Consider the following 7,162-nt stretch of genomic DNA (forward strand, 5'->3'; position numbering starts at 1 on the left):
TCTTCCAGTGTTGGGGGTGATCCCGTTCTTTTTTGGGGTGTTTTTGACATGTTTTGGGGTCTCTGTTGGGTTTTGTTGGGTTCTTGTTTTTCATCATGTTGGAAAAGTTTAACTTGCGTGTTTTGGAGAAGATCAGGTAGGTTTAGTGTCGTTTTGGGGTGGATCTATGTTTTTTGGGGATTTTCTTCCAGTTTTGGGGGTGATTCCGTTCTTGTTTGGGGTGTTTTTGACTTGTTTTGGGGTCTCCGTTGGGTTTTAGTTGGATTCTCGTTGGTCCTTAAGGGAAATGGGAGTGGATTGTGGGTTTTGAAGAAGATCAGGTGAGTTTAGGGTGGTTTTGTGGGGAAATTCATAGTTTTTGGTGTTTTTTCTTCTGATTCAGTTCTTTTTTGGGGTGTTTTTGACGTGTTTTGGGGTTTCCGTTGGGTTTCGTTGAGTTCCTAATGGGTTTTATGGTGGTTGGGAGTGGACATTTGGATTTGGAGAACATCAGGTACGTTTAGAGTGGTTTTGGGATTGGATCCGTGCTTTTTGGGGTTTTCTTTGGTTTTGGGGGTGATCCTGTTCTTGTTTGGGGTGTTTTTGACGTGTTTTGGGTTCTCTGTTGGGTTTTCCGTGGTCATCATGGTGGAAAAGGGTAAATTGTGGGTTTTGGAGAACATCAGGTAGGTTTAGGGGGACTTTTGGTGTGGATCTATGGCTTTTGGGGTTTTCTTTCGTTTTTAGGGTTTATCCCGTTCTTGTTTGGGGTGTTTTTGACTTCTTTTGGGGTCTCCGTTGGGTTTCGTTGGGTTTTCCATGGTCATCATGTTGGAAAATTGTAAATTGTGGGTTTTGGAGATCATCAGGTAGGTTTAGGGTGGTTTTGGGGTGGATCTATGATTTTGAAGGATTTTCTTCCAATTTTGGGGGTGATCCCTTTCTTTTTTTTTTTTTTTTTTTTTTTTTTTTTTTTTTTTTTTGACGTGTTTTGTGGTCTCCGTTGGGTTTCGTTGGGTTTTCCATGGTCATCAATGTGGAAAAGTGTAAACTGTGGGTTTTGGAGAACTTCAGGTTGGTTTAGGGGGATTTTTGGTGTGGATCTATGGCTTTTGGGGTTTTCTTTCGTTGTTGGGGTTGAACCAGTTCTTTTTTGGGGTGTTTTTGACGTTTTTGGGGTCTCCGTTGGGTTTTGTTGGGTTCTCGTTGGTCGTTAAGCTAAATGGGAGTGGATTGTGGGTTTTGAAGAAGATCAGGTAAGTTTAGGGTGATTTGGGAGGGAAATGCATAGTTTTGTTTTTTTTTTTCCTTCTGATCCAGTTCTTTTTTGGGGTGTTTTTGACGTGTTTTGGGGTTTCCGTTGCGTTTTGTTGAGTTCCTAACGGGTTTTATGGTGGGTGGGAGTGGATTTTGGGATTTGGAGAAGATCAGGTAGGTTTAAGGGTTTTCTTGGGGTTAAATCACGTATTTTCTTCTGATCCGGTTTGCTTTTGGGGTGTTTTTGAGGTGTTTTGGGGTTTCTGTTGCATTTTGTTGAGTTCCTAATGGGTTTTCTGGTGGTTGGGAGTGGACTTTGGGATTTGGAGAAGATCAGGTAGGTTTAGGGTGGTTTTGGAATTGGATCCATGCTTTTGGGGGATTTTCTTCCAGTTTTGGGGGTTATCCCGTTCTTTTTTGGGGTGTTTTTGACATGTTTTGATGTCTCTGTTGGGTTTCGTTGGGTTTTCTGTTGGCATCTTGGTGGAAAAGGGTAAATTGTGGGTTTTGGAGAACTTCAGGTAGGTTTAGGGGGACTTTTGGGGTGGATTCATGGTATTTGGGGTTTTCTTCTGTTTTTTGGGGTGATCCTGTTCTTTTTTGGGGTGTTTTTGACGTGTTTTGGGGTTGTCCGTTGGGTTTTGTTGGGTTCTCGTTGGTCATCATTGTGAAAAAGGGTAAATTGTGGGTTTTGGAGAACATCAGGTAGGCTTAGGGGGACTTTTGGGGTGGATCTATGGCATTTGGGGTTTTCTTCTCTTTTTTGGGGAGATCCTGTTCTTTTTTTTTTTTTTTTTTTTTTTTTTTGACATGTTTTTTGTCTCCATTGGGTTTCGTTGGGTTTTCCATGGTCATCATGGTGGAAAAGGGTAAATTTGTGGGTTTTGGAGAACATCAGGTAGGTTTAGGCTGGTTTTGGGATTGGATCTGTGCTTTTTGGGGATTTTCTTCCAGTTTATGGGTGATCCCTTTCTTTTTTGGGGTGTTTTTGACGTGTTTTGGTGTCTCCTTTTGGGTTTTCGTTTGGTTCATGTTGGTCATCATGGTGAAAATTGTAAATTTTTTGGGGGGGAATTTTCTTCCAGTGTTGGGGGTGATCCCGTTCTTTTTTGGGGTGTTTTTGACATGTTTTGGGGTCTCTGTTGGGTTTTGTTGGGTTCTTGTTTTTCATCATGTTGGAAAAGTTTAACTTGCGTGTTTTGGAGAAGATCAGGTAGGTTTAGTGTCGTTTTGGGGTGGATCTATGTTTTTTGGGGATTTTCTTCCAGTTTTGGGGGTGATTCCGTTCTTGTTTGGGGTGTTTTTGACTTGTTTTGGGGTCTCCGTTGGGTTTTAGTTGGATTCTCGTTGGTCCTTAAGGGAAATGGGAGTGGATTGTGGGTTTTGAAGAAGATCAGGTGAGTTTAGGGTGGTTTTGTGGGGAAATTCATAGTTTTTGGTGTTTTTTCTTCTGATTCAGTTCTTTTTTGGGGTGTTTTTGACGTGTTTTGGGGTTTCCGTTGGGTTTCGTTGAGTTCCTAATGGGTTTTATGGTGGTTGGGAGCGGACATTTGGATTTGGAGAACATCAGGTACGTTTAGAGTGGTTTTGGGATTGGATCCGTGCTTTTTGGGGTTTTCTTTGGTTTTGGGGGTGATCCTGTTCTTGTTTGGGGTGTTTTTGACGTGTTTTGGGTTCTCTGTTGGGTTTTCCGTGGTCATCATGGTGGAAAAGTGTAAATTGTGGGTTTTGGAGAACATCAGGTAGGTTTAGGGGGACTTTTGGTGTGGATCTATGGCTTTTGGGGTTTTCTTTCGTTTTTAGGGTTTATCCCGTTCTTGTTTGGGGTGTTTTTGACTTCTTTTGGGGTCTCCGTTGGGTTTCGTTGGGTTTTCCATGGTCATCATGTTGGAAAATTGTAAATTGTGGGTTTTGGAGATCATCAGGTAGGTTTAGGGTGGTTTTGGGGTGGATCTATGATTTTGAAGGATTTTCTTCCAATTTTGGGGGTGATCCCTTTCTTTTTTCTTTTTTTTTTTTTTTTGACGTGTTTTGTGGTCTCCGTTGGGTTTCGTTGGGTTTTCCATGGTCATCAATGTGGAAAAGTGTAAACTGTGGGTTTTGGAGAACTTCAGGTTGGTTTAGGGGGATTTTTGGTGTGGATCTATGGCTTTTGGGGTTTTCTTTCGTTGTTGGGGTTGAACCAGTTCTTTTTTGGGGTGTTTTTGACGTTTTTGGGGTCTCCGTTGGGTTTTGTTGGGTTCTCGTTGGTCGTTAAGCTAAATGGGAGTGGATTGTGGGTTTTGAAGAAGATCAGGTAAGTTTAGGGTGATTTGGGAGGGAAATGCATAGTTTTGTTTTTTTTTTCCTTCTGATCCAGTTCTTTTTTGGGGTGTTTTTGACGTGTTTTGGGGTTTCCGTTGGGTTTTGTTGAGTTCCTAATGGGTTTTATGGTGGGTGGGAGTGGATTTTGGGATTTGGAGAAGATCAGGTAGGTTTAAGGGTTTTCTTGGGGTTAAATCACGTATTTTCTTCTGATCCGGTTTGCTTTTGGGGTGTTTTTGAGGTGTTTTGGGGTTTCTGTTGCATTTTGTTGAGTTCCTAATGGGTTTTCTGGTGGTTGGGAGTGGACTTTGGGATTTGGAGAAGATCAGGTAGGTTTAGGGTGGTTTTGGAATTGGATCCATGCTTTTTGGGGATTTTCTTCCAGTTTTGGGGGTTATCCCGTTCTTTTTTGGGGTGTTTTTGACATGTTTTGATGTCTCTGTTGGGTTTCGTTGGGTTTTCTGTTGGCATCTTGGTGGAAAAGGGTAAATTGTGGGTTTTGGAGAACTTCAGGTAGGTTTAGGGGGACTTTTGGGGTGGATTCATGGTATTTGGGGTTTTCTTCTGTTTTTTGGGGTGATCCTGTTCTTTTTTGGGGTGTTTTTGACGTGTTTTGGGGTTGTCCGTTGGGTTTTGTTGGGTTCTCGTTGGTCATCATTGTGAAAAAGGGTAAATCGTGGGTTTTGGAGAACATCAGGTAGGCTTAGGGGGACTTTTGGGGTGGATCTATGGCATTTGGGGTTTTCTTCTCTTTTTTGGGGAGATCCTGTTCTTTTTTTTTTTTTTTTTTTTTTTTTTTTGACATGTTTTTTGTCTCCATTGGGTTTCGTTGGGTTTTCCATGGTCATCATGGTGGAAAAGGGTAAATTTGTGGGTTTTGGAGAACATCAGGTAGGTTTAGGCTGGTTTTGGGATTGGATCTGTGCTTTTTGGGGATTTTCTTCCAGTTTATGGGTGATCCCTTTCTTTTTTGGGGTGTTTTTGACGTGTTTTGGTGTCTCCTTTTGGGTTTTCGTTTGGTTCATGTTGGTCATCATGGTGAAAATTGTAAATTTTTTGGGGGGGAATTTTCTTCCAGTGTTGGGGGTGATCCCGTTCTTTTTTGGGGTGTTTTTGACATGTTTTGGGGTCTCTGTTGGGTTTTGTTGGGTTCTTGTTTTTCATCATGTTGGAAAAGTTTAACTTGCGTGTTTTGGAGAAGATCAGGTAGGTTTAGTGTCGTTTTGGGGTGGATCTATGTTTTTTGGGGATTTTCTTCCAGTTTTGGGGGTGATTCCGTTCTTGTTTGGGGTGTTTTTGACTTGTTTTGGGGTCTCCGTTGGGTTTTAGTTGGATTCTCGTTGGTCCTTAAGGGAAATGGGAGTGGATTGTGGGTTTTGAAGAAGATCAGGTGAGTTTAGGGTGGTTTTGTGGGGAAATTCATAGTTTTTGGTGTTTTTTCTTCTGATTCAGTTCTTTTTTGGGGTGTTTTTGACGTGTTTTGGGGTTTCCGTTGGGTTTCGTTGAGTTCCTAATGGGTTTTATGGTGGTTGGGAGTGGACATTTGGATTTGGAGAACATCAGGTACGTTTAGAGTGGTTTTGGGATTGGATCCGTGCTTTTTGGGGTTTTCTTTGGTTTTGGGGGTGATCCTGTTCTTGTTTGGGGTGTTTTTGACGTGTTTTGGGTTCTCTGTTGGGTTTTCCGTGGTCATCATGGTGGAAAAGTGTAAATTGTGGGTTTTGGAGAACATCAGGTAGGTTTAGGGGGACTTTTGGTGTGGATCTATGGCTTTTGGGGTTTTCTTTCGTTTTTAGGGTTTATCCCGTTCTTGTTTGGGGTGTTTTTGACTTCTTTTGGGGTCTCCGTTGGGTTTCGTTGGGTTTTCCATGGTCATCATGTTGGAAAATTGTAAATTGTGGGTTTTGGAGATCATCAGGTAGGTTTAGGGTGGTTTTGGGGTGGATCTATGATTTTGAAGGATTTTCTTCCAATTTTGGGGGTGATCCCTTTCTTTTTTCTTTTTTTTTTTTTTTTGACGTGTTTTGTGGTCTCCGTTGGGTTTCGTTGGTTTTTCCATGGTCATCAATGTGGAAAAGTGTAAACTGTGGGTTTTGGAGAACTTCAGGTTGGTTTAGGGGGATTTTTGGTGTGGATCTATGGCTTTTGGGGTTTTCTTTCGTTGTTGGGGTTGAACCAGTTCTTTTTTGGGGTGTTTTTGACGTTTTTGGGGTCTCCGTTGGGTTTTGTTGGGTTCTCGTTGGTCGTTAAGCTAAATGGGAGTGGATTGTGGGTTTTGAAGAAGATCAGGTAAGTTTAGGGTGATTTGGGAGGGAAATGCATAGTTTTGTTTTTTTTTTCCTTCTGATCCAGTTCTTTTTTGGGGTGTTTTTGACGTGTTTTGGGGTTTCCGTTGCGTTTTGTTGAGTTCCTAATGGGTTTTATGGTGGGTGGGAGTGGATTTTGGGATTTGGAGAAGATCAGGTAGGTTTAAGGGTTTTCTTGGGGTTAAATCACGTATTTTCTTCTGATCCGGTTTGCTTTTGGGGTGTTTTTGAGGTGTTTTGGGGTTTCTGTTGCATTTTGTTGAGTTCCTAATGGGTTTTATGGTGGTTGGGAGTGGACTTTGGGATTTGGAGAAGATCAGGTAGGTTTAGGGTGGTTTTGGAATTGGATCCATGCTTTTTGGGGATTTTCTTCCAGTTTTGGGGGTTATCCCGTTCTTTTTTGGGGTGTTTTTGACATGTTTTGATGTCTCTGTTGGGTTTCGTTGGGTTTTCTGTTGGCATCTTGGTGGAAAAGGGTAAATTGTGGGTTTTGGAGAACTTCAGGTAGGTTTAGGGGGACTTTTGGGGTGGATTCATGGTATTTGGGGTTTTCTTCTGTTTTTTGGGGTGATCCTGTTCTTTTTTGGGGTGTTTTTGACGTGTTTTGGGGTTGTCCGTTGGGTTTTGTTGGGTTCTCGTTGGTCATCATTGTGAAAAAGGGTAAATCGTGGGTTTTGGAGAACATCAGGTAGGCTTAGGGGGACTTTTGGGGTGGATCTATGGCATTTGGGGTTTTCTTCTCTTTTTTGGGGAGATCCTGTTCTTTTTTGTTTTTTTGTTTTTTTTGTTTTTTTTTTTTTTTGACATGTTTTTTGTCTCCATTGGGTTTCGTTGGGTTTTCCATGGTCATCATGGTGGAAAAGGGTAAATTTGTGGGTTTTGGAGAACATCAGGTAGGTTTAGGCTGGTTTTGGGATTGGATCTGTGCTTTTTGGGGATTTTCTTCCAGTTTATGGGTGATCCCTTTCTTTTTTGGGGTGTTTTTGACGTGTTTTGGTGTCTCCTTTTGGGTTTTCGTTTGGTTCATGTTGGTCATCATGGTGAAAATTGTAAATTTTTTGGGGGGGAATTTTCTTCCAGTGTTGGGGGTGATCCCGTTCTTTTTTGGGGTGTTTTTGACATGTTTTGGGGTCTCTGTTGGGTTTTGTTGGGTTCTTGTTTTTCATCATGTTGGAAAAGTTTAACTTGCGTGTTTTGGAGAAGATCAGGTAGGTTTAGTGTCGTTTTGGGGTGGATCTATGTTTTTTGGGGATTTTCTTCCAGTTTTGGGGGTGATTCCGTTCTTGTTTGGGGTGTTTTTGACTTGTTTTGGGGTC

Source organism: Aythya ferina (genome assembly GCF_964211825.1).
Source record: "Aythya ferina genome assembly, contig: HAP1_SCAFFOLD_147, whole genome shotgun sequence".
In the NCBI taxonomy this organism is placed as follows: domain Eukaryota; kingdom Metazoa; phylum Chordata; class Aves; order Anseriformes; family Anatidae; genus Aythya; species Aythya ferina.